Here is a 25,307-nt window from a genome sequence, read left to right as displayed (position 1 = left end):
ATTTTAGATGAAAGTCCAGGAAAGCTAGGAAGTTTCCTTGATAAGTACTGTGGTCAGACAATGCATTAATGCCAAATTTTTGTAGTTCTGTTGATTCAGTATGAAGCTGACAGCTGATGTTAACTATCCTTCTATGACTTATTGTACCTACTGGGTTCACTGCGATGGAAGAGAATAAGTAACGCAGCATCTAAACTGTACTGTGAACAAAGACCTACAGGAAGCAAGCAGATTGCACAGATCTTAAGCCAAAACTGGGTAAAACATTTGCCTAAATACAGCTCTCTGCCCTCTTCACCTTCCCTTGCCAAGAAAATATTGGCAGCAATGCCAACTCCTTCCCTTGCTTTCTGCGGTTTCAGGAAGGTAGCTGTGCCATATGGGTTGTGATATAATGGTTGCAGTCTCTGTCTAGGCTCTGGCTGTTGCTCCATGAAAGATTAACATCTCCAAGATCTGTGTCTGATACATAAATTATTCACGGAACTGTGTCACATAAAGGTATGACTAAGCTCATCTTACAGCATAGACTTCAGTTTCTTCTTACATGAGAACTGCTGATAGTTACACACCGAGAAAGGGGAAAGGCTTAGCACATGATCATCTTTCCTCTCCATTAAGTTTATGCACTTTGGCTTCACGTTATGATGCACAGCATGGTGGAACAGAGGCTTCTAGAGAAGGCTGTTACTTTTGCATAGCCTGTGCTGATGGTATGTTTAAATATACTGACATAAATTTCTGGAAGTTCGTACTACCTTGGAATTTGCTGAAAAAAAAATCAGACAAAACAATAATTTAACATAAAATTCCTTGTTTAGATCACAAAGTGGTAACAAAAACATTTAAAATGAGAAAATGCAAAATTGAAGCTAACATTCTGTCCAATGAAGGCAAAAGAACTGGAATTTAAGGTAGAATGCCTACACTAATTTTTGTATTTCTATTTTTTTCATTTTGTCATGCATTACTGGTTTTTATAGTTTAATATTCAATTCTTCCATTTCAATTTTAAACTAACAATTTTTTTTTGAAAATTTCTAACAAGTTTGTTTTCCTAGGATGTGACCTTTATTTTCTCCATTTATAAACAGTGTCTAAAAGTTATATTCTTTCAACGTGGTTTAAACATGACCTTTTAACAGTAGGGTGTAAAGTTATTTCTGTTTGAGAATCAGAACTGGTGCAAGCAGTACAAACTCAAACTTTCTCAAATCTTCATTTGTCTTATACCTTGAGTCTTTAAACATTTGTTAAACAGCACTTGACTGTGGTTATCTTTTTCTTTCTTCTCTCACTTATCCTGTTAAAAATTCACCATACGGATTTGTATAAGAAGTTTGGCACTCTTTCCAAGTGCCAAAGAATTTATTTATGACAACATTTGTTATCATTTTGTTATATATAAAAAAATATGCAAATAAATTATCTTCAGTAATATAGGGGATACAACTTCAGCGTCCTCTCTACATTCAGATCCATTCAATGAAAAATTATGAGGATTATTTTCCACCTTGAATGACTTATCTCTGTAAAGCTAAATTTAGGGGATTTAATTAAAAGAGACAAAACATTTTTGCATAATTCACTTGCTTATAATCTCTGAAGTGAAATGCATATATCATTCCTTTAAGCCATTCTTTATATTTTGAACAAGTAAAATGATAACACAGGCTTATCAAATTAGGTCTTAAGCAACGGTTATGAAGGTAGGTAGGATGCTGGGGTTTTTTTATCTGTGGTTCTGGAAATAGAAGAAATGGAATATTTGGGTTCCTCAGCTGAGGGGTTATTGACTTAGAATGTTCTTCTCTGTTTCAGAAGGCAACTTCAGCACGTCTTCAGGTCATATTTGGTGTCAGATTCTACAAAAAAAAAAAAAAAAAAAAAAAAAAGTCACTGGACATCACCTAAGTTCTTTCTAAAATGTTGTTCTGTGATCCTACATCTGTTTGTATGCAGTTATATACACAGATGATGTTTATATAAAGAAAAAGCAACAATGAAGAAATGATGGTGCCCAACTGTTAGGATTTTTGTGTGTGCACTGTTAGCGTTGAGCTGCCTCTGCTCTTTGATTTCTAACACTTGCAGATATTTTGACGTGCAAGAGTTTGCTCTGAGGTATGCAAAGAAGTTGCCAAACTATGAAACACAGTTTTTCTACTGAACAGAAAACTGGATGAAGTTCCCTGCTGTTCTGCCATGCCTGAGGTGATCACCAGTAATCCCTCAGGGTCCCTCTGCGCTTCTGGTGATAAAGACGATGAGTTGCCTGTAGTTTATTTCACTGTTTTATTCACTGATTTAAGGGAGGGGCTGTGTGAGCTCTCTTTTCAAATTATTTTTTTGTTTTCTAGAGCTTTTCGGTCATGTAAAGCACTGTAGAACATTAAAGATAATAAAGGTCACATAATTAAGAGGTCATAGTCAGGAGGTACATATACATTGCTGAAAATGCAAATCGTTCTACATAAGCTTTGAAGTTTTTCATCTTGTTATATTTCATATTTAGCATTAGCAATTTACTAATAAGAACCAGCAATGCATTTATATAACCTGTACTTGTTTTCTAACAAAAAGGAAGAGAAATTTAGTAGTGATGATGTTTGTTGTTTGTTGTTAGTAGTTTGATACATGCTTCTATTTGAAATAAAATTTGTTCTTAAAATTGTGATTGAAGAAAGATCATGGAGATTTTGTACAAAAACTGATCCTCACTGCAGAAGCACATCTCATACAATTACAAAAGGTATTATACAGTGTTCATCCAAACTTATAACTGACTTATAATTAAATAAAAGTCATGCTTACATTAAAGAAAACCAAACCAAAACAAAAAGCCTATAGACAAATATTTTCTGCTCATTTCAGCAGAAGAATTTCCATCAAGTAGGAGTTTATTGAAGTGAAGCAGGAAAGAATTTGGTCAATGACATTTTACAGAAGGGTATAAACAAATGGTCTTGAACTGACAGTTTCACAGACAGAAGTGCTGAACATATAAATATTTCATCCCAGAGCAGATTTCATTTTCTAAGTAAGAAAAAATTTATATTATTAACCAGTGAATATCAAATAAGGTTAATGTTTAAAAAATGTGTTCAGAGGCCGCGTTTCATGACCACGTTCTAAATGATTTGTCTGCATTCTTACCTGGCAAAGTAATTACAAATATTTATGTAATTTCTAAGTAGAAAATAGTGTTCAATATTTTTTCTCAGGCATTTTAGTACTCATTTTGTAACTTACATCCATGTTCGTGCTATTGGAATTGCTTTCACAAACTGGTTACAGAGGGTTAGATATCTAAAATGATAATAATATACAAGACTGACAATAAAATTGATTTTTAGTGGTTATTCTTGTACGAATTTCACTTCAGCATGGTATAATCACAGCTTATATGAGGTACAACTTTTGTTTTGACTCAAGAAGTGAATAATGACTCTAATATTTTCTATTTATTTACAACTTCTTGTGGTTTTGCATCCAGTAGCTAAATTTTTTCAAGCCATCTCAGTAGACTCAAATTTTAACTGCACTTTAAATATAACTTCATAAAAAGACTCTATAGCTAGTTGAATTGGAATTTACTATATTCACATATGTCACCAAGAATAAACATTCAGTGAAACTGTCAAAGTGAAAATTTTCTTTTGGATGCTGTTTCTCTTCTATACATTACTATGTTCATTCTTGAGCATTTTTATCTTCTACTTGCTTATCTTGGCTAATAGAAAACAAGAAATCAGCTGTTCAGTGAGAATTGCAACATAAGTAATGCTGCAAATGTTGGGATGTAAGTATAGCCTTAAATAGAACAATGCAGCGTACTACAGCAGTTAACTTACTTTTCTGCAATTAATTGATCTTCTTCCATGCTGACATAGAATATTATAAAAAACAATCAATACTATAATCATACAATAATCATATGGAGGTAAACTTATTAATTTGACTTTGTTATCAGGAATGTACAACAAATACTTTCAAAAGCAAGAAGTGAAGAAAGGAGAAGGAGGGATTTCCCTTGAGCTATACACTCAAATGTACAAATCAGTTCTGTTAGTAATTGTGTTGCTTTCTTCTTTCTTAAATACTATTAATTAATCTAATATTCAGAAAGCCTAGTTCAACGGTATTGTGTGAAAATTATTTACAAGCATATTGTATGGTTTTCTCTTTTTTCTTTTTTTTTTCTTTCCTTTTTTTTTGTTTTTGTTTTTTCTTTGTTTTGTTTTGTTTTTTTTGACAGGAACAATAATCTACGTTCTCTGATGAGCACTCTACTACAGAGCTTGACAGTGTTGATCCTGGATGAGCAGTCATCCACAGCTTGACACAGTGAAATATCTTCAGAAGGATGGGCTTAGATAGCCTCATTCCTGGTGCCCAACATGGAATATGTGCACTGTTTGAAGAAGGTAAAATGTTTTAAATCCTCTTAGAGAAGATAATTAAACCGTGATTTCCAAATTGCTTCTAAGTAACTGTAAGACTGTTAGATAAAAACAGATTTTATGTATTTCTTCATTTAGAGACAGTCTTTGAAATAAATCCTCTGTGACTATGTCTGGCTCAACAAATTCTAGCTCTGAATTCAATCTTCAAGTTTATGAGGGCGTCTCTTTATATCTTGAAGAGAAATTCAGCTTAAAGCACCCTGTTTACTGATGTGTTAGGTTCAGTAGCTCCGTGTGCTCAGTCTTGTTAATCCTGTTTTGAAGCATTTAACTCTCCTAATAAATTATGTAAGTTGCCTAAAGCCACTTAAGGATGTGGCTGTGTTACAGGAGCCAGATACATATAAAATATATTGCTATATATACATTGTTATGGTAGCTTTGCCTCTTTTTTTTTCTTTGATTACTAATATTTCCCTTATCCACACTACAGCTGTAATGTATTCTATCAGTTTTCCTTCTTTTATTTTTTTAAGCCATTATACTTGTCTATTATGTTATTATATACTTATTTTTTTGTTTGTTTGTTTGAATTACTGAATGTATTAAGAAGGATAGTCTTTACTCCTGATTATCAATAGTTAGTTGCAAATGTCATAGGTTTTAGATTGGCACTCTACTAAGTTCAGTAATGAACAAGAGGAGTATTAGATTAAAAAGCCCTTCTAGGGAAAAATCTAAATACACTTTTGCATGGTCTCTATCATTTTATGTTTTTAATTTCTTCAAAACTACTATGTGCTTTCTTAGTCCCACCAATAAGTCTTATCAATAAGCCTTTCATTCTTTCTACTGGATGGCTTTCTTTTACTAAAGGTATGAGTTTCCAATTTAACTTCATAGCTAAAATAATTATATGTTATATTATATGTTATATATATCCCCATAGAAAGTAACTGTGAGAAGAAATAATGATATCATTTCAGTTCCATGTCCTAATTCAATGTCAACTGATCAAGAAAAGCTATGGATATATCTGGGGAAATTAAGTAGGGTCACTTGACAGTAAAAAAATGCTCCAAAATAATTTGCTTCTGTTTTGTTGTTGTTGTTGTTGTTTGTTTATTTGTCTTTTTTTAATTAAAAAAAAAAATCAGTGATGTGATGGTTAAGTGGAGAAGGAAAATGGTGACAAGGTTAGAATGCCAACATACAAATGATTATTAATTGCCATGACTGAATGTCTCTTCCTTCAGCATTAAAATAAAGGACTAGCATACAGATGTAAGGCCAATTTACCACTGGTTTGATTTAACCATGTACTTGTAGGTATGTGCTATTTCAAATCTATAATTTAGTAATGGAGAAATTCACCAGCCTCACGGTATATATGATGTCAAATTTTATGATAAAAATAATCAACTTAAATGGCTTCTGAATCTATGTGAGTGAATCATTCTCTCGAGGTCCGATTTACTACGCTTTTTTTTTTTTTCTGAAAAATGACTCTTAAAATAATGCATAAAATATGAACTTTTCTCATGCCAAATTTTCTGAAACCAGTCATTAAGATTTACTATTTCCATTAGGAATAATGTCCATTATAAAAGAGGAAAAGCATGACTAGTAAGGCAAGTGTATATATTCTGTCATAGCACAGCAGTTTGTCTTCAATGACTGATGATGTTTGCAGTTTAGGAAAGTAATAATATAGCAACAGCAACTGAGAGTTGCATTTTTAGCACAAACTCATTGTTCATCACATACATTATTTTACTTTTTGACAAAGTGAATGCTTATTACTGTCAGTAATGAAGACAGAAAGCCAGGTGACCTCCTCCTGTAGTTAAATAAAACTACATACTACAAACAAGACATAATGAAATAGCAATCTAAAATAGACTTCAGCAAAATGTACCTCCTATGAAGACAACCTTCCTTCTTAAGATACCACTGTCTCATATTCTTAATGAGAAAAAATAGAGGAATGGTTGTTAGATACCAACTGAAACATATATGTTTCTTAAATTCTTGGAGAACACAGAAATGATCTTGATTCATGACTTAGCAACCTCATGAGCTGGCAGTGTAAGTTGGAGCTAGGCTGTGCATGCAGCTTTACTGCTCTCATTCTCCTGTTCACTTTTTGTCTTGAGAGGAAAATCTTTTACTTTCTCCTTTCTCTTCCTACTGCTTTGTTCAGACTTAGACGAAGGCAACTGCGGTAAGCGACTAAATAGACACTTCCTGCCTAATGTAAATACCTAAAGCAAGTTATTAAAGCTTGTTCTCATTCCCATGCATTGTTTGAGGAACTGAATTGTTGATGACTCAGGGGAAACTCAACTGCTGCTGACTGCTGGATTCTAGCAGTTGGCAGTACTCTCAACCTACTTTTTGACCTTGAAGAGCTGTGATCACCTGCTTGAGAAAAGAAAGAAAAAAACATTTCCCCAGAAGCAAAATATTACTATCAAAGTAATTTTCCATGCAGTATCCCATTGGAGGGATCTGGCATTTTCTCATGTACTTGCTTGCTAAGGCTTACCAAGGGTACTAAGAACTTTTACATACTGTAGGTGATTCAGGAAAGTATAACACATCAGATGCTCTTTGAACAAGAAAATTCCCTTTCTACACTGCAGAATTCACAATGCTTGTGCAAATAGTCCTTGTTTTCTCTCTAGTCTTTTCTGCTTTGTTTTATATCATTGCAAAGCCAAAGAGACTTCTTCAGTCTCTTTCATCTCTTTGCTCATTTGGGATAGTCAGAGAGACTTCCTACTCCATCACTGAGCATAGCAGAAGTTAAGTGAAAAAACTGGAAGGGAGAAGAGAGGACAACAATTCTTTGTATCCGCTTCTACCCAGAGCCCAAGTCAGCCAATACAACCTATGGCTCTTACAGATCACCCAGCCCATGTTTGCTCCCATGGAATACAGTTCAAAGCTCTTCAAAATTAGTACAAGTGTCTGTTTCATAAATACATTTTAGAAACAAAAGAAATTGAAGTCAATTTGTCCTTTGTAATATTGCATATGTTCTGCAGCTAAAAAGAAAATAATTTTTGTATAAACAAACAAAAACAAACAAGCCACTAAGGATTAGAAATATTCTGTTCAGTGTTAGGCTGCATTTCCATTCATACAAAATAATGTCAAGTTACAGTAAATATGTAGATACAACCTCTATCAATCCAACTACAAAATGGATGGTAGTGTCTTTTTGCACACGGTTTCTAACTCTGTATCATTGGAATATTCTGCCAACTTCCATGAGAATCCCTCTAAATAATTAACTAAAATAATTTCATACAGTGTTCCAAAAGATTTATAAGTACTGACTTTATACGAACAACATAAAGCAGCTTTTGAAATGTATTGTAATTACATACCAATCTTTCATTATCAGTGTATCTATAATGAGATTTAGATTTGCTCTTCCACTAGGAAATATTGTTAGACAAACTTTCCAATGCAAAAATCAAAGAACAGCTCAGAACCAAAGAGAAGAAATTTGTATTGAAGACAGTGTTCTGAACAGATAGTGAACGAATCTCTAGGATTGAGGGTATTTTTCATTGTAATTTTTCATAGTTAATATTTTTGATACAGAATGTTTCCGATGTAAGCATACAAGATACCTATGATTTTAATGTAGAAAATAAGTTAATTGTACTTATATATATATATCTTTAAATTAATGATATTTTTAAAAGGTGTTTTTTTTTTTTAAGCAGCATCCATTGGTGTACAATCTTTATTAATCACTTACCATGCCAGAAGGCTAATTATTTCAGATATTAACTGCATTTTGTAATATCCAGGTTACATTTTGCATTCTGGGGCTCTGCCTAAGTATTCCCATTTGATTTCTATTTTGTGTTTGTAAAGGAGCACAGTTTTTCCCCTACACTTCTAAGCATGAGCAAGTGGTGCCAAAAGTGTTTATATTCTCTACAAGTTACCTTAAATTCCGCCGCCCCCCCCCCCCCCCCCCCCCCCCCCCCCTTTTTTTTTCCTCTGACAAATTCAGAAACTGTATATGGAGGTAAGATTTTTGTTTTGAACCATATCTAATTTTAGGAAATTCTTGGTCAGGTATTAGAAAAACATAATTGGAGGGGGAGTAAGAATTCAAATGCAACTATAAAATAAAGCTAGGTGGTAATGGTATTGGTCGTTAAATTAGGTCAGCACTGCAAAAAGTTTGCAGAGTAAGAAGAGGTTTGCACAAAAAATCATAGCATTCTACTTGAATTTTTTTAAGTGGAATGTGAAAATATGTCTGTATTATCTCCTTAGCAATGTTTTATGCTTTCCTCTTCACAGCAAAATCAGATGTTGGCTGGTTGGTTAGTTTGTTTATCATCTGCAGAAATCATAGATGGGATGTAGGTGTAAAGCATTTTCCCAAATTGTTCTTCTGTGTGAATGCAGACTTTGGATTCTTGTTTAAGTCTGACTGAGAAACTGCTAGCTTTAGACATTTGACTATCAAAGTGTTTGTCTAGTGTGGAACCATAAAATGTACTTTCCTGCAAGTATCTGCCCAGTGATCTCCCTTTTAGCCTGAAGCAATGATTGTCTGTGCATTTTAACAGTTCATTTGCTTTCACTATGCTACTTGTTTCTTAGCACATGGAATTTTATGCAGTTTTGAAGTAACCCCTTCTGATGTTTCAAATGAACATTTGTATTAGATGCAGTGCGGTGGAAGAAATTACTGATACTAGTTGTGTATATTTTTAAACAGATAAGCAGCATCTATGGATGCTATCTCAAACGGGATTTATTTATACGTTCTGTCTTGTAGCAGTGAACTAGGAACCACATTTAACATTTAATTTTAGTATTTTTGTAGGTTTTGTTTTTTTCAAGTACAAAGACAACCATAAATCAAATACTCTCTGTGGGCTATCGGCATCAAATTACACAGGGAGAGATCCATTTCTGTAATGTAGTCTTAGTGGTATCCAATCACAAGATTCATTTCCCAGGTGGATAAAAAAGGAAACATAATTAAGCGCACTGATTTTTTAAGCAGTCCTTTGGCTCGGGGAATTATGTGGAGATACTATAGCATTCATAGCAGTCCTGTAAAGTTGTACAGTCAGCTTCTGCTGCAGAATGGTAGCCTGTACTATAATAGTGATAATAAATTAACTGAAATTTATACTGCAGCTTCAAGAAGCAATGTATCTAGAGATTAGAAGCTTGCTTTTATTCTTTTGAAATGCATTGCAGTGATTTTTTTTTTATTTTTTTATTTTTAATGACTGGGAAGTGAGTGGCCACTACACAATTTGCCTGAAGCCTCCAATTTCTCTTCATTTCTTCTCAAACATTTTCAAGTGTTATAACATCCTTTAGTTAAGAATTACTTGGTATATACATGTAGTTGTTCTCCCTCATTCAGAGGTGTTAAGTTCCTCAATATATATATTTCATTGATGTTAAACAGCAAGCAGTATATTATATTATTATTACATTTATTTTCCTTTCTTTGTTTAATTGAAAACATCTTGTACTTTGTTCTTAAACATCTTATTTAGATCTGTAATTCAACCATGTGTAGATATATTTTATTGTGGATTTTAATAGCAGTTTGAAAATGTATTAAAAATGTGCTAAGAATGTCAAGAAGTTATTTTCATGTAGGTAAGTACAGATTTAAATGTTTACAGAATGTACTGTCTTTATTCAGTGAATCTAAACATGTATACAATGGTATGATGAACAAATGCAATGGATACCAAAAGAAAACGCAGTCTTGAAAACTCCAAATTGATTCCTCCAAATCGTGTAACTACTTGTTTCTGCTGGAGAGAATGCTGAAGAAAAATATCATCATCTCAAACACTCATTGGTCTTCTATCCTATGGGCAAATTAATTTGCTTATACAGTAATTTCCAAGTCACTCTTAAAATGAGCTGCCATATTGTTGCTCCAGATTTTTTTCATTCTACTATTTTGGTAAATATTACTGTTTTAGAAATATGTTATTATATTTTTAAAAAATATTAAAAAAAAATATTTTCCTTCCTCCCAGGGAACAAAACCAAAACACACAAACTGTAGTTCATCAGACATTGTCTAGATGAGAGATGGTCACTGTATGCCTAGTCATAACTGTAACGTTTTACCATTATGCTTCTTTGAAGCTCATAACAACATTGTAAGATGATGTGAAAGAAAGAAAGATAGATAGATGGATGGAAGGATAAATGCATAGATGTATGGGATGAATACAGTCCCTGTGACAGTGGAGTCTGCCTTCAGGCAGCCAGTCTTTAACCTGTATGCCCCAGCAGCAAAAAGAGCAAACTAACTGCATGCTGGGATGCAGTAAAACAGAGCACAGCCAGAAGGTCAAACAAAATGGTTCTCCTGCTGTATTCAGCACTGGTGCTGTCTTGCCTTGAATAACATGTGCAGTTCTGGACTCCATGAAACAATAAGGACATGACTCATTTATCTTCAAGGAGAGCACCAAAGCAGATAACAGGTCTGGAGGGCATGCTCTGTGAGGAGAGGCTGAGGACATTTCTGTTGTCCAGTCTGGAGAAAAGGAGGCCAAGAGGTGACCTTGTTTATCTCTGCAGCTCCCTGAGGAAAGGAAGAAGGAGGTGCCACGCTCTGCTCCCAGGAACCAACAGCAATACTGGAATTGCACAGAGCTGTGCCAGGGGAGGATTACCATGAAGGGGTGGTCAAACACTAGAACAGGCTTCCAAGAGAGCTGGTTGGTGCCCCATGCCTGTCAGTATTCAAGAGGCATGGAGGCATTTTAACAGTGTGATCAATAATATGCTTTAATTTTGTGTTAAATCTAAAGTGGTCGGGTAGTTGGACTAAATAATTTGGCTATGTCCCTTCCAACTGAACTATTCTATTTTTGTTCTATACCTATTTTATTCTAACAACTATAGGGATGCTAGCCATTCCAGTTTTAAGAAGTATTTAGTTATTGGAAATTTGTTTTTAATAACTTAAATTACTATAATAAAGTTTAACTGAACTTTTGTTTTTCTCACACAGATAGAGGAATAGTTTGCATTTTTAAGGTGTTTCTCCATTGTGTTCTATGCTGTGTTTGTGTTTTAATGTTATCTTAATTTTTCATACCTCTTACTTATGTTACTAGTTGTGGACTTGAAACACAGTGTTAGGCTCATATTTAAGCCTTAATGCCTCCCCCCCCCCCCCCCCCCCCCACCCATGATAATGTCACTAGAAATGTGGATTGTTCTTTGATTATGAGCTGTGTGCTCTGAGGTTTAATTGTTTGTACAAAAATTCAAAGAATTACTAAAGAGAAATTAAGATCACCTTGTTAGAGTGCTAAAAACCAATTTAAATACAAGTCAGGTAAATACTCAGGTAAACAGTTCATAGTGAGTGTCGAAAACACATTTTAAGTCAAAAAAAAGTTTAACAGTAAAGGTAATAACCAGGATAAAGGGAATTGTAGCCACCAATGATTTAGTATCAAAATTATGGAAAGAAAATAAAGGTTAATATTTGGCTTTTTCTGAACCTATGCTGCAAATTGCTAAGGTATAAAGTATTTCCATGTTATCAAGCTATATTACAGATAGGTTTTGCGAGAAAATAGTAATGGATTACATAAATATTGCTTATGATTGTTCTCTAGTAAAACTATAAAGGAGAAAGAAAAAAGAAATTATCTTGGCTGCTCAGCCTAGATGTGGACTACAGTTTTCCTAGTAGGAGGATTTGGAGTTTTGTTCATTTCTTTCTTTATTTAAAGAATTACATGAAGAATGAGTAAATGTAGAAAAACATAATCAGAAGGTTTTATCTAGAAATAATGTGTTTCTAGAAAGATCATTACTCCAGTTATGAACACCCATTACTCCTAATAAGAGACGTTACTCCAATTATGAAGGCATAAAAGTACTTTGATTTTTGGCCAACGTTTTTCTACAAGATGGCATCAAAGTCTATTTTGTACATCAATTTGGCAGAAGAGTAACTTAGTGTCCATGTATTTACTTGTATCTTAATTAATCAGTTTTATCTCTAAATAGTGGGCACATACTTGCTAATGTGTTCTTCATAAATTACTTCAGCAGAAATACTTTGTTTTGATAATGAAAGCCGATTGGAACATTTATGAAAAATAATTAGGCTTTTATTATACAAGGCTTAAAGCTACGCACACAGATTTACTTCTATTCTCCTAATCTTCTGTCATCTCTGTGTTCTCTGTATGATATGGCATGAAATCTTGCAAAAATAACAAATTGAAAATGATTGATTAATCTCTGATAACTGTTATTGATTAATATCTGTTAACTGTACAGTAAATACCACACAACAGAATGCAATAGATTCCTATACTCAAATGAATTGCAATTCATTTTACTCAGAGAAAAAATGTTGTAGTACAAATTCTGTGAGTAGAATCACTCAACCACAATGTAAAAGAAAACACTCAGGGAAGCTAGGAAAAGAAAACAATCCTATATTTGCTAGCATTTTTTAAAATGTTACCTTTTCTTTCTCTGTTTCCTCAATCCCTATTCCTAAGGGAAACCTACAGTTTAGCTTCAGTCTTCATAAATCTAAGGGAGATTAATTAATTACATATCACAGAGTCAGCAGTTATATTAGTTTTCTGGCATAATTTTCCTCATGCCCAGCTTCCAACTAAACCATCAGAGTTCTAAAATCAATATTCGGCTTTCTCTCTGTGTCCAAGAGAGCTAATGACTTAATCATCTCATTCTCTCCTACTGTCTTTTGCATTTGTCTAGTTACAATCACTATTTTACCCCAAATTGTTTAATTGATTTAATAGTAAATTAAGACTAAAGAAAAGCTCAAATGTTTCCTGTTGCTGTTTCATATCTGTGTACCTGAAAGAGATATCTCTAAACTTCAGAAACAATAGAAAAGGTAAAATAAAATATAAATACTTCGGTGATTTCAAATGACAGCGGTACCTGTTTTTCATTCTAATTCCTATTTAAAGTTAATATTTACAGGCTAGAAACTGCAATAATCAAAATTTCATATATATCATGTATAAGATAATTGTACTACCTTCTTACTGCATGGGATTTTGACCTATAAAAAATATACGGGTACTTTAAGAGCCACAGTTCTGTACAAAAAAAGCTCTTCTTTACATTTTTATGTGAACGTTATTTACAAAGTTGCTACATAAAAGCACATTTGAATACGTATTCCAGGTACCCTGCTCAAATTAAATTTTTACAGGTGAGGTATTTAATTTTCTCTATTTAGTGTTTTTAACAGCACCTTATACTGTAAAATCCAGTATTGCAATGCTTTTACTATTTCTGTGAATTGTCTGAATCCAGAAAAGCTTAATGAGACACACTGAGTATTAGAAGGATTAGTGTGAAATTTAATTTGAGTTAATCTGCTGTACACAGAAGAATCATGCAGAAAAGAATGTAAGCAGGAATTACCTGTTTTAAAGTACAGCATCACTAAATATTCAGCTCTATGTATTTATTTTATGAGTTGTGGAGAGATCTGACCTTGTGACTCTGCTGTACTTATTTTGGATTTTACAGTTTCAAGGCTCCTGTTACTTTATGGCTTTTTTAAATGGTTTTCATATTTTTTCAGGAAAAAATGTCTGGCTTGTCAACATTGCAGTTTGTGTCACAGCTATCTCTAAGGTTCTGTTTCTCTGATTTCAGGAATAGAAGAATACTGTACAGTTTTTACTGTGTTCAAATGCAGTAAGTCCTAAGAACTTCCTAGTACTTGAACTTCCACAATTTCACCAGGTTCCTTGAAAACATTTACAACAAAAGTAGTGCTAATGTCATCTAAAGCTACACAGAAAATGCTTTTCTTTAAAAGACAAAACACTGGAATCTAGAAAATTGTGATGAATAATTTAAATGTTCATTGCAAGAAAATGAGTAACTGTATTTAAAAGCATCTGAGCAACTGTGGAACTTCCCTTTTCTAAATGATATTTGCTACTAAAAAGAACCTAGGAGCTTTTGAAATTTTGATCAGCTTAATTGTAGAATTTACACTGAGATCTTATATTCAGAGCTATTTATTTCAGTGCTTTAACATCAGCTGATGTCATCATCAAGAATATTATACATATATGAAGAACTTCAACGTATATTAAGGAGAGCGCTGCACATCAGTTCTTTGACAGAAAGATCTATCATTCTTAAAAAACAACAGTTCTTTCCAAAACAAATAAATTCAATTTGATGGCACTTGCAGACTTCGGTACTTTTGAAAGGGATATAAGTTGACAAAGAATTTGCCTTGCAGGTATGTGGAAACCACAAACATTTTCCCACCCACAGCAGGAATATGTAGGTTAAAGTGGGATTTCAAAGACATGAATTTTTCAAGACTGGCTGTCATACAAATAGAGTGTCATAGAGTTTCAGCATCTGTGGAAGAGGAAACAAAAACTAGCAAACGTGATAGAAAATAGCAAAGGAAAACTAACCAAAAGAAGTGTTGAACTAAATCTGCAATGATGGTAAGGTTTGCACAAAGAAATGTAACAAACAGAGAAAAATGTTAAAAAAGAAAAGAAATATTTGAGATGAAAGAATGAAGGAAAGACTTGTATTATTTTATTATTGTATTATTACTTGTTTATTATTATTATTACTTGTATTATTACTTGTTATGAATCAGTAAGTATTGAAGAAGAATTGAGATACACATTTCTAATATGGACTTATGTCAACCAAAAAAAGTGTTAAATTCCTTCTCCACAGTGGCCTTCAAGAACTAGCAGTTAAATGGGCATGGACATTCTAAGTATTATCTTGAAGTTCTATGGTTGTATAGCTACTATGAAAGCCAGGTGTACACGTGTAGTGAGAGGTTGCTGTAAATATCTGAAAACTTAAGTCAGATAAAATTTTCTGGAAATCACAGCCCTTTTGTTATCTCATGTATATCTGATCTTTGGAAAAGTAGCCTTCAGCTTCAATTAAAATTGCAATCAGAGAGAATTTCATTAGAAAACTGTTAGAAAAATCTTATATTAATACCATATTATATTAATATTAAACTTGTTTTTTTTAAGTGTACTGTACACTTTCTGAGGTATATCCCTGCTTTTGTATGTAGTTTTGCATACACACAACTGTTGCTTTCACTGGAGACTTCAGGTGTTAACTTCAGCTATAACTGAATACATGGAGAAGATGATAAAATCTAGATACAAATTACTTACCTATCAAAAGAGTATGTAGCTTTTTTAGTAAGATTTTTCTTACTTGGTTTCATAATATACAACATTATCTTAACCTTACAGTTCAGATATAAAATGACTTTTAATTTTAGCTAGTAAAATTGATGTGTATGAGGAATTGTAGCTATGATACAAATAATGTAACTTATTCTTAACAACATTTCCATTGTTAGCAATAAAGAACACTTCTACGTTGGATTTCTCCCTTTGAGAATGAATTCCAGCATCAGTTTTCTTGCTATGATAACCCAAGACAAATGATTATGCAGATGATTTGTTTAATTGACCAAGTCAGAGATCAGTGAACTTTGAAGAAGAGTCATCTTGGAAAGATTATTATGGCCAGTTGAAAATAATAAGCCTAACGTACCTTTGGACTAGGAGAAGCGAGAATCATTTCTTGCTGCAAGTCAGAAGGGATGTAGACATATTTTGCCCAGCAATTTGTCAAAAAAAGACAGGAAAGTGTTTTCAGGCATTAGCAACAGCTACATTATCTTGGCATTCTGGAACTGGGCATGAAATTAAATTGGCAGAGCTACAGAAATGACACATCTTTACCAGAGCTGTCTGGAGAGACATTTGAAGAATAGCACGTAAAGCACCTCTGGATTTCTCTAAAAGACACATTGATACAAATACTTTAGTCATAATAGAAAAGGCAATGAAAATAAGCTTGGATAGAATCTTTGTAAATAACTGTAAAAATAAGTGTACTTGCATACTTTTCTACTGTGATCTTATGTGTGTATCTGTTTTTTTAATATTTAAATCCTGCATCCACAGGTTCTTTTTAACTGACAAGCTGGTATTTGACAGCCTCTACGACTTCATCACCCACTACTGAGAAACACCAATGAGGTACAACGGACTTGAGATGAGGCTGACAGAGCCGGTGCCTCGGTCCAACACTCACAGCAATGTGGACTGGGTGCCGCGGGACGGCACAAGAGGGACAAGCCCAGCTCCAGCACCATCTACTTCGGGGCAGGATGGAAGATCCAGCACTGCTGCACGCATTGGCAAGAGGGTCACGTTTAATAAGGCACTTGACCAAGTGCATATTGTTCATCACACAAAATAAAAGTTCTTGTTCTGCACTAACAGTGGAGTCTGTGTCTAATTGCCACAGGTAAACCTTGTTGTTATTTGTCTTTTTCAACCTGTATGAGGACCTTTGGACAACAGGATTTCAAAAGGGCATGGAGGGGTTTTACCAGTATTCTATAGTTGTAGGCGGCACCACCTTGTCATCCCCAGGAAAGTCTGGAGCGCCTCAGCTGTTTGAGGTTCTGGAGTCTGGCAGATTATTTCCTTCCTGGCAGACCTTAAGATTCAAAGTCCAGCTGTAACCTCCTATTCCAGACACGTCACTTGCCATTGAGTTATTTGTGCCTTCTGTTAAGAAACTTGATAACAAAGAAATTCAGCAAACTTACAGTCCATTACCCACAGTTCTCTCAAGAATGTATAAAGTATTATTACATTGCACATAGCAGATGTAATGAAAAAGAAAACATATTTTAAAATAAATTCCAATTAGTCCTTCAGTTCTTAATGCAAATCAATTCATCTGTAGTATGAACTTCAGAGTTCATAGTGTATTCAGAATCATGTATAGTCGTATCCAGACCTTCCTTTGTTGGTTCAATTCATGCCAGTTTAACTCCATGAATTTTTAAGATAGACTTAGACTGTCTTCATCCTCATCTGTCTACAATATCATCTCTAGAAAGGAGTATACATCTATCTGTCTTAACTGGAAAATTCATCCTTCTTAATTCTCCCAGCTGCAATCTCTTTAAGGAAAAGTAATCTAACTATGAGGAGTGTAAGCTCTGAAAGGATATATATATATATTTACACACATATGTATATATGCACGAGTTGGATAAGGAAGAAGCCATGTGAGGATGAAGACAGTTACCCATCCCAAAACCTTAAATAGATACCAGATAATGTAAGCTTCTAAGAGATATTGGCGTTGACAATATTGTTTTATATACCAAGAGGTGATTCAGCAAATTATGACAAATTATCCAAACATTATGACCTTTGTTGGACCTGCTGAAGATGAAAAAAATAATCTACCTCAAAATCTGATTTTGTTCTGAAAGTTAACAGCTTTCATATGTATTCCTAGAACAAGTATTTAAAAATAAATTTAGCAATAGAAAGAGACTCTCAACAATTTTTCTAGATTCTTGTGAAAAAATATTTGCAGGATCAATTTAGTTAGAGACTCATAGAAGCAATAAAAACCATAAATGAGATTTTGCTTTTTTAAAGAATCTCAGATCTGCATAAGAATTACGGCCACAAGATGAAAGCATGGGAGAACTGTGAGAAACATTGGAGCAAAACCCAGAATTTCATAATGTTTTCCAGTAGAGCACTAACAGATGCATGAGTGGTGTATACTCAGAGAAAAGGAGCTGCTAACAGTATTTTTTTTGGAACAAAACAGTTGCACTGATTCATCTTTGGGCACAGGTTGAATGTTAAAGCATGGATCCAGGCTATTAGCATCACGAAACCCACAGCTGAATGCGCCCTCATGATTACAGCGTGTGTTATTTAGACTCCAGCTTATGATGGGAAAATAAAGCTCTGATGGGGAAAGTCACTACTAGTGGCAGACATACTGAACAGGGCATACCTTCCTGAGCACAACACAGATGGCACTGCAGAACAAGAAAGTCTATCAACATGCTACATTACCTTCGCATCTGGGAAGCTCCAGGCAATCCAGCAAGGCACTGAAGAGGATCGGGTGCTGCAGGCAGGAAAACAGTGAATACTCCAAGGATAGCCAGAAAAAAAATGACACAAGAAGGTATACCATGCTTTGAGAACTGAGCTCTGTATGTGAGATATATATTTAATTTATTACTTAAATGTTATTTATATTTGATTAATTCAATTTTAATTTGTTAAAGAAAATGCCTTGAGTAGAAATACAACACATTTTAAGAAGTGACATCAGAAAATAACTCATACTTCATGACAGAGGTTAGCTTAAAATGTTCATGCAAGAGCAGTCAACTGAGAGCTACATAAAACAATGTGTATTGTGCAAAACAATTAGTGAAAGGCAAGACAAGAAACTTTATAGATAGATTTAAGCAACCCTACTTGCGATCTACAGAAGGGATGGGAAGCCAAAGGCCTTGTTGTGCAGAGGACGGGAATTTAATAGGAGGAGGTTATTAGTTTAAATCATAGAGGCAGACTGTCTGGAGGAAACTTGGTCAGGACTGAGAATCAGAAAACAAAAGGCACATTTTTTGAGGTATTGTAGGTCTGACATGCTGTGATTAGCAAATAGCCTCAGTACAAAGACTCAGATATCAAATGTTCAGAGCCAAAAGAAAACTTGAATTCTGATTATCTTTCCAAGATGCATATTGTACAGCAAGAAAAAGGTATGTTTTTTTGTTCGTTTGTTTAGTTGGTTTTTTAAATCAAGCAGCCAGAAGGTTAATTGTTAAGGCAGAGGAAAAGGGTATAACTTCTTTCCCCATGTGACTGAATTCAGCGAACTATCAGAACTGTCCAGGTACTAGACATCAGCACAGAACCAAAGCAGTAAATAGCACTGACTTGAAAAGTCCAGGCAGTACAAATCTGTTTCCTGTAGGGAGTATTACTCTATCACTGCCTTCTGGTCCAAAGAAGTGCCTAGGAGACTGTTGAACTAAGGAAGAAGCTCTTTCCAGTGAAAGGTTTTTCTGTATAAAAGTGTAATATGCTTGGATCTAATATCAGTTAAAGAGAAAATAGACTGAGATAGTGGGATTAAATTGAAGCAGATATAAATTTTAAGATAATAGTGAAGCTGAAACCTAAGATGCCAGTCCTGGTTTGGTCCTTAATACATGGAGTTTTAATACATAAGTAGTGGTTTGGTTTTTCATCTCTGTGGAGAGCTGTCTTCTTTCCTCAGGTTATTTGTCAATTTATTAACCAAGGTAGTATCACTCAATTGAGTTCTGTAGTCCAGCTAATCCAAGGGCTTGATATGTTTTTAATATCTAAAATCTCTGATCAATATAGTGCATTGCGTGTCCTCAGTTCATTTTTTGCTGTCATTATCAGGAATTGAGAATAGTTCATAAATGCTGGATTTTGCTTATTGGCCTGAGGAATTTCTGAACATTACAGATAAACTGTGAGTAGAAATAAATCTGCCCGAAGATGATGTCCCCAAGGCCTCGTCAGTGCCGGGAGGAGCAAATTTTGTGAGCTAAGGCATTTTATCATCATTTTTTTAACGATCTGTGGTTCATGTAGTGGTAGCATTAAATAGTTTTGCAGAGAAACCTTGTTCAGAAGTGGACTTTGAGGAGGTCGTCCCAGCTTTTTCTTCTGCAGTGCCATTGGGATAGGGAGGAGGACAGCTCAATAAAAACTGCTGGAAGCTTCACAATACCACTCTTCTAGTAGAATTTATTGTAGGTGTGTAAAATGTCCTAAACTTTCAGTGGATTTTGTTGTTGTTGTTGTTGTTTGTTTGTTTGTTTCCTGAAACATAGTACAGAGTTATTTTATTAAAAATTGTGATTTCATGATATATAAATCTCAACCTTGGGCTCCTTTTGCATTGCAGCTGAAAGAAAGAAGATGGGAAAAAAAAAAGAAGAACCAAAAAAACAATTCATGAATACTTAATGAATGAGTGAACACTTGCATCATATAAATATTTTCTTTTTCTTCATCAGTATTCAGGGCCTGTATTTCTATCTGGCAAAGGTTTCAGCTGACTTACGCTGAAGCAATAAATTAATACAGTTTAAGAAAAAAGCTACCAACAGTTTTAAACCAATTAAAATGCTTGAAGCAGACTGTACGCATTTTAAAATGTCATGTCATGATCCCACTGCACAGAACCAAAGAACTGTAATGAGCTGAGTGTGGATGAGCAAAGATTGCAGTCTTCAAGGGTATTACTTAGTGTGAGCTTTGTGGCGTGCAAAAATATCCCTGTACTTTAAAATGCTAAATAGTCTGACATATACTAGAGTGGGTGCTAGTTTTACTTTAGAATACAGTCTGCTTCAGACTTTTGTAGTTAATTTTTGATTATATATATATATATTTTAAATGATTTTATTTTTTATTTTTTTAAGACTAAGTCAAGTATTCCACCTTCCCAGAGTTACCAGTGCAGGGTACCTGCAAGTTTTCTTCCAAGGAACTGCGCAGAGCTCACTGCTCTCCTTTCAGAGGGCTGTTTTTTCCTGCTGTTTACAAAGTCCATAAAGGTGAGTGCTTAGAAGTTTGAGTCTTTCCTTACAGAAATCCCTTGTGGTGAGCCTTTTTGTGAAGAAAAATGTCACTCAATTTTCAAGCTGCATGAAAAGCTCTGGTAGCAGGGATGCAGAGCTGTACAGTAACCTTCCATGAAACAGTCTTAAGAATTTTATTGAAGTTTATGGATTTATTTTTCTAAGCAGTACAGTATGTTTGAAATCAAGCCTTCAAAAGGAAGCTATCAAAGATTTCATAGTGGTATTCAAGGCAGAGAGTACCTATTGGACCATTCAAGAAATTGAAGAAGCCCATTCCCAAACATTGCACTAGTTTGAAAGGAAAGGAAAACAGAAAACAAACAAACAAACATTGCTTATCCTCCAAAACTGACTGTATCAGAAATATGAAAACAGCTTGCTGCTCATTTGCTTTCTAACAATGTTTGTTATGAAGCTAGCAATTGTGTGGCTGTTTTATTAGAAAATATGTGATACTGTTAATGTCTTCTGTAGTATAGTTTGTAAAGGATAAACGTTAGCACAGTGCTTTTGTTTATAGAGTAAGATGATGAGAAATATGTTGAAATGCATTAAAAACTACTAAGAAAAGGATAATACTTGAATTTATTTTTCATCCTATAACATAACTCTAAGGATCAGAGCTAGTTGGATTTTGTATGAAAAAATAGCCATATTTTAGAGATAAAAATGCTAACATGCCATAATAGATCTGTATAAGGGCTGCTCTGAAAGTAATGCCTCCTATTTTATTATGTTGACCCATGACGTCAGAGGTGAGTGTTGGTGGTATGGCAGTAGAGGCTGAACCTTCCTGACAGTATTCTGTTACATTTCGTTGCTGTGTGACAGATGGTAGCAGAGGGGCTGTATGGCACAATGGCATCTGACATGGAAATGTGTAATGAAGCAAAGGATGGCACTGAGTTCCTCTAGAGGAAAAAAACGACACTCTTTGACATTTATTGATGCTTTCTGAACATTTGTGGAGACCAGATGTAAGCAGATGTAAGCAGAGAGAGGTGGTGAATAGTGCATTTTAGCAGTGGTGACAGAGACATGAAAGACAAGTCACATTCTGGACAGCCATGCACAGCTGTCACACCACTAAAGGAAGGGTGTTTTGATAATCTCAACCACACAAATTGACTAATGGAGCTGGCTGTGTTGTAAAATAGTATTTTGTAGCTGAGAATTTGCACTATCAAATAGTGTTACTGTGCTCTTTTTGTCTGTTGTAGTTTCAGTGGACATAAATAGGAGACATTACTTTCACAGTGACCTATATATCTTTTATAAATACAAATCATAATTGATTATTGTTACTAAAATGTCTTTATATATATATGTATGTATATATATACAATAACTGTATGTATCTTGGAAAGCAGAAATGATCTCTGTAATGTGGTGCTAAACACGTCATTGAGAAAGAGGGAAAACTTGTACCTTTCTCATGCATGATGATGATTTATTACAGTGAAAAGCTGTGCAGTTGCCATAAGCAGTCCTTGAGTATACAATGTTATTCAGACATGTATAATTATTTTAGGCAAAATTTCAGTCTTTCGGTAATGCTTATGATTCCTTGAAACCAACCTTTTTGACAAGGTAAGGTCATTTATTCTGTTCTGTACATCAAGTGGGACTTCTGAGAATTACTTTACAATTCTGTGTGATAGCCTTTCCCCTTATTTCTGTTTTGCACTGATCTTTATAAAATGAATTCCATATACTGTTGTATATCACTGAAAGAAAAGCAAAGAATATTCAGGAACTGAAGTTAATTTCATCATCATCATCTTCATAATCACTAAGCAATATGAGTTTGCAACTAGACAATCTTTATTAATCATGTATAAGTAAATTCCAATAACCAGAAAAGATTTTAAGAACTTCTCAACAGTGTAATTATACTGTATTATACTATTGCTGTACTGACATACCTCCACATATCTGAGTGCTCACGGTTGATACAAAAAAATGTCTTGGTGCTTCTGCAGCATCTTTGATAGAGAAGGAGAAATGAAGGAGAAATGAGTTGTATTTTCTTTTATAAAATGAAATATGAAATTCTGAATCATCCATAGCAAATTTTGGACTATTGTGTGAAGGAAATTAAGAAGAAGCAAGTATGTTGTCTTTTTTGTTCAATAACTTTTAGAAGGTATAATGTCTCCATTAGTATTTGGCTAACAACATCAGGCAGTGATGAAATGTTAAAGCAAAAGTCATTTGGTATTAGGGTACCTTTTAATTTTTCCACTATTCCTAGTCCAATTTCAGAGCTAACTAGAAAACCTGAGCAAAGAATGAATTATGTGTAGTACCTCTAATCCCATGTGAGTTATACCATTGAAAATATACAAAGCTGATGTTTTAGCAAATATTAGCATCTTAGATGTGAGCAAATTTTGTTGATGAATACTACTGAAATTTTCAGTCCTAATCTACCATTACTCACATGAAGGGGGCAAGTTCTTGTTTCTGCCAGGTGCACCAGAATCAGTGTGCAGTAGCTCAGCAAAGGCAAACAGGCAACCTTGTCTCTACCTGTTAAGGGAATACAGCATGAAATTAATATGAACACAGTAAACACTTCATTGCAATCCACATAGATGCACCCTTGCTCATGGATGCTTATTCTTCTTCTGTATGAATTATTGCTTGAGATTGCATCTTCAGTCCTTAACCTTTTGAAATGCAATTGTTACAGGAAAATGAAACAAATCTTGCAATGGATCCTGCAAGGCACAGCTTGTAGATATCCCCTTTCTAACAAGATGACAGTGTGGCCAGGAGTCAATCACAGCCTGGACAATCAGGAATTTCCACATTCTACACAACTATTTTTAATCAGAAAGAGAAATAGGCAACAGAACAAGATCAGTGTTTAATTTCAAACACTTCAGATATTCTGGGGAAATGCATTAAAATAAAATTTTGAATGTGTAGGAAGTGTAGGCAGTGACCTTGCGAAGCATAGTTATAACTGCAGTGAACCACTTATCTGACATGTTTTAAGCATTCTTCTATGATTTGAATAATGTAGTGTTGCTATTGATACTTAAAGCACAAATAATTTCTGTGTATCTTCCCAGCTGATGCATCATAATCAGTGAACTACTGCCAGTTGAATAGGCTGACTCATTGGCTTATTGACCCATGTTCAAAATAAGATTCAGAATTTGAGTGTTTATAGAGATGGAAATGCTATTGCCAAACCAGATAGTCAGGCAACGTGATTGAATAGGTCTTTTACAGATGTGATTATTATTGCTATTGCTTATTGCTGATTTTTCATATATAGAGAAAAGGAAATCACAACATTTTTGTTTGCTTCAGGGTTTTTGCAAACTGCTGTCGTGCTTATTTCAGTACAGAGATTCCAAAAACACCAGCTTTAACTTTATAACCAACTTCTAAATAAAAGAAGACCAGGAGAATTAGGAAGCGCTCACTGACGTAGTCAGACATAGTCATCTTTATTTTTGTAGTCAGCATATAATAGTTATAACTGATAATAAGACTGTTCTGAAACTAAGACCTTAGCAGAATGCACGTTGGCTGAAGTATCAGAACAACAGTTTGCACAGAGGTGTAGAATATAATTCAAAATTTATATCATAATGTTCTGGCCAAAATCTTTCTTGATATCCAGAGAAATATGTAGTTTGAAATTTTGGTTGAGATTTATGAAAACTCAAACATTGTTTCCTTTAACATTTTAGTTGCATACTTATTATCATTAAGCCGGATGGAGTTGTTATTACTGGATAATTTTCCAATCGTTTTACATCCCACACACGATACTTACATGCATGTATATATATATTTATATATATATACATAAGCAAAGATGTAAAGCAACTATAATGAAAATTTTTTGTGAACTGAAAGGCTTACCTCAAATTATTCATATTTTGTCTCCTTAAAATTTATTAATATGAGGATAATTACTAAGCTGTTATTTTCTACACAGTGTATTCAATCTAAGCTGGATGTTCCTTATCAGTTTTCTCCCACTGTTACTATTTTTATGAGTAAACTCTAGTAATGCAGCTGGAAGTAGCAAAGATATCTGAACACTGCAGAACTGATATAGAAAAAATGAAAAATTGTGAAGAATTTCCTTTTTTACAAAAGCAATATTTTCAGGGTGAGGTGATTTCTGCCAATGTATGAGGAAATGACTATTTTCACTTTCATAATTTAGTAGAGATCATCATAATGTGTTGTAAAATAAATATCAAAGCAGAAAATTAGAGAATTAGAAATGCACACATTTTGACAATATTTTTTTCAGTGAATTACGTTTTACCTGCACTTGTTTTAGAATGAAAAATATTTAAAGTCTCAACCTGCACTGAAGCAATAATTCTAAT

At 34.1% G+C, this 25,307-nt stretch overlaps 1 long non-coding RNA gene across 1 annotated transcript; it reads left to right on the top strand.

Moving 5' to 3' along the window:
* The first annotated feature begins 362 nt into the window (after positions 1-362).
* LOC121110809 lies at positions 363-16,754 on the top strand. Its single transcript, XR_005859511.2, has 3 exons — positions 363-501; positions 4,259-4,427; positions 16,439-16,754. It is a non-coding gene; the product is annotated as an uncharacterized LOC121110809 (long non-coding RNA).
* Positions 16,755-25,307: the final 8,553 nt, after the last annotated feature.

Source organism: Gallus gallus, chromosome 4 (assembly GCF_016699485.2).
Source record: "Gallus gallus isolate bGalGal1 chromosome 4, bGalGal1.mat.broiler.GRCg7b, whole genome shotgun sequence".
Lineage (NCBI taxonomy): Eukaryota > Metazoa > Chordata > Aves > Galliformes > Phasianidae > Gallus > Gallus gallus.
The sequence above is the reverse complement of the archived record's forward strand: the minus strand, read 5'-3'. Positions and strand labels throughout refer to the sequence as shown.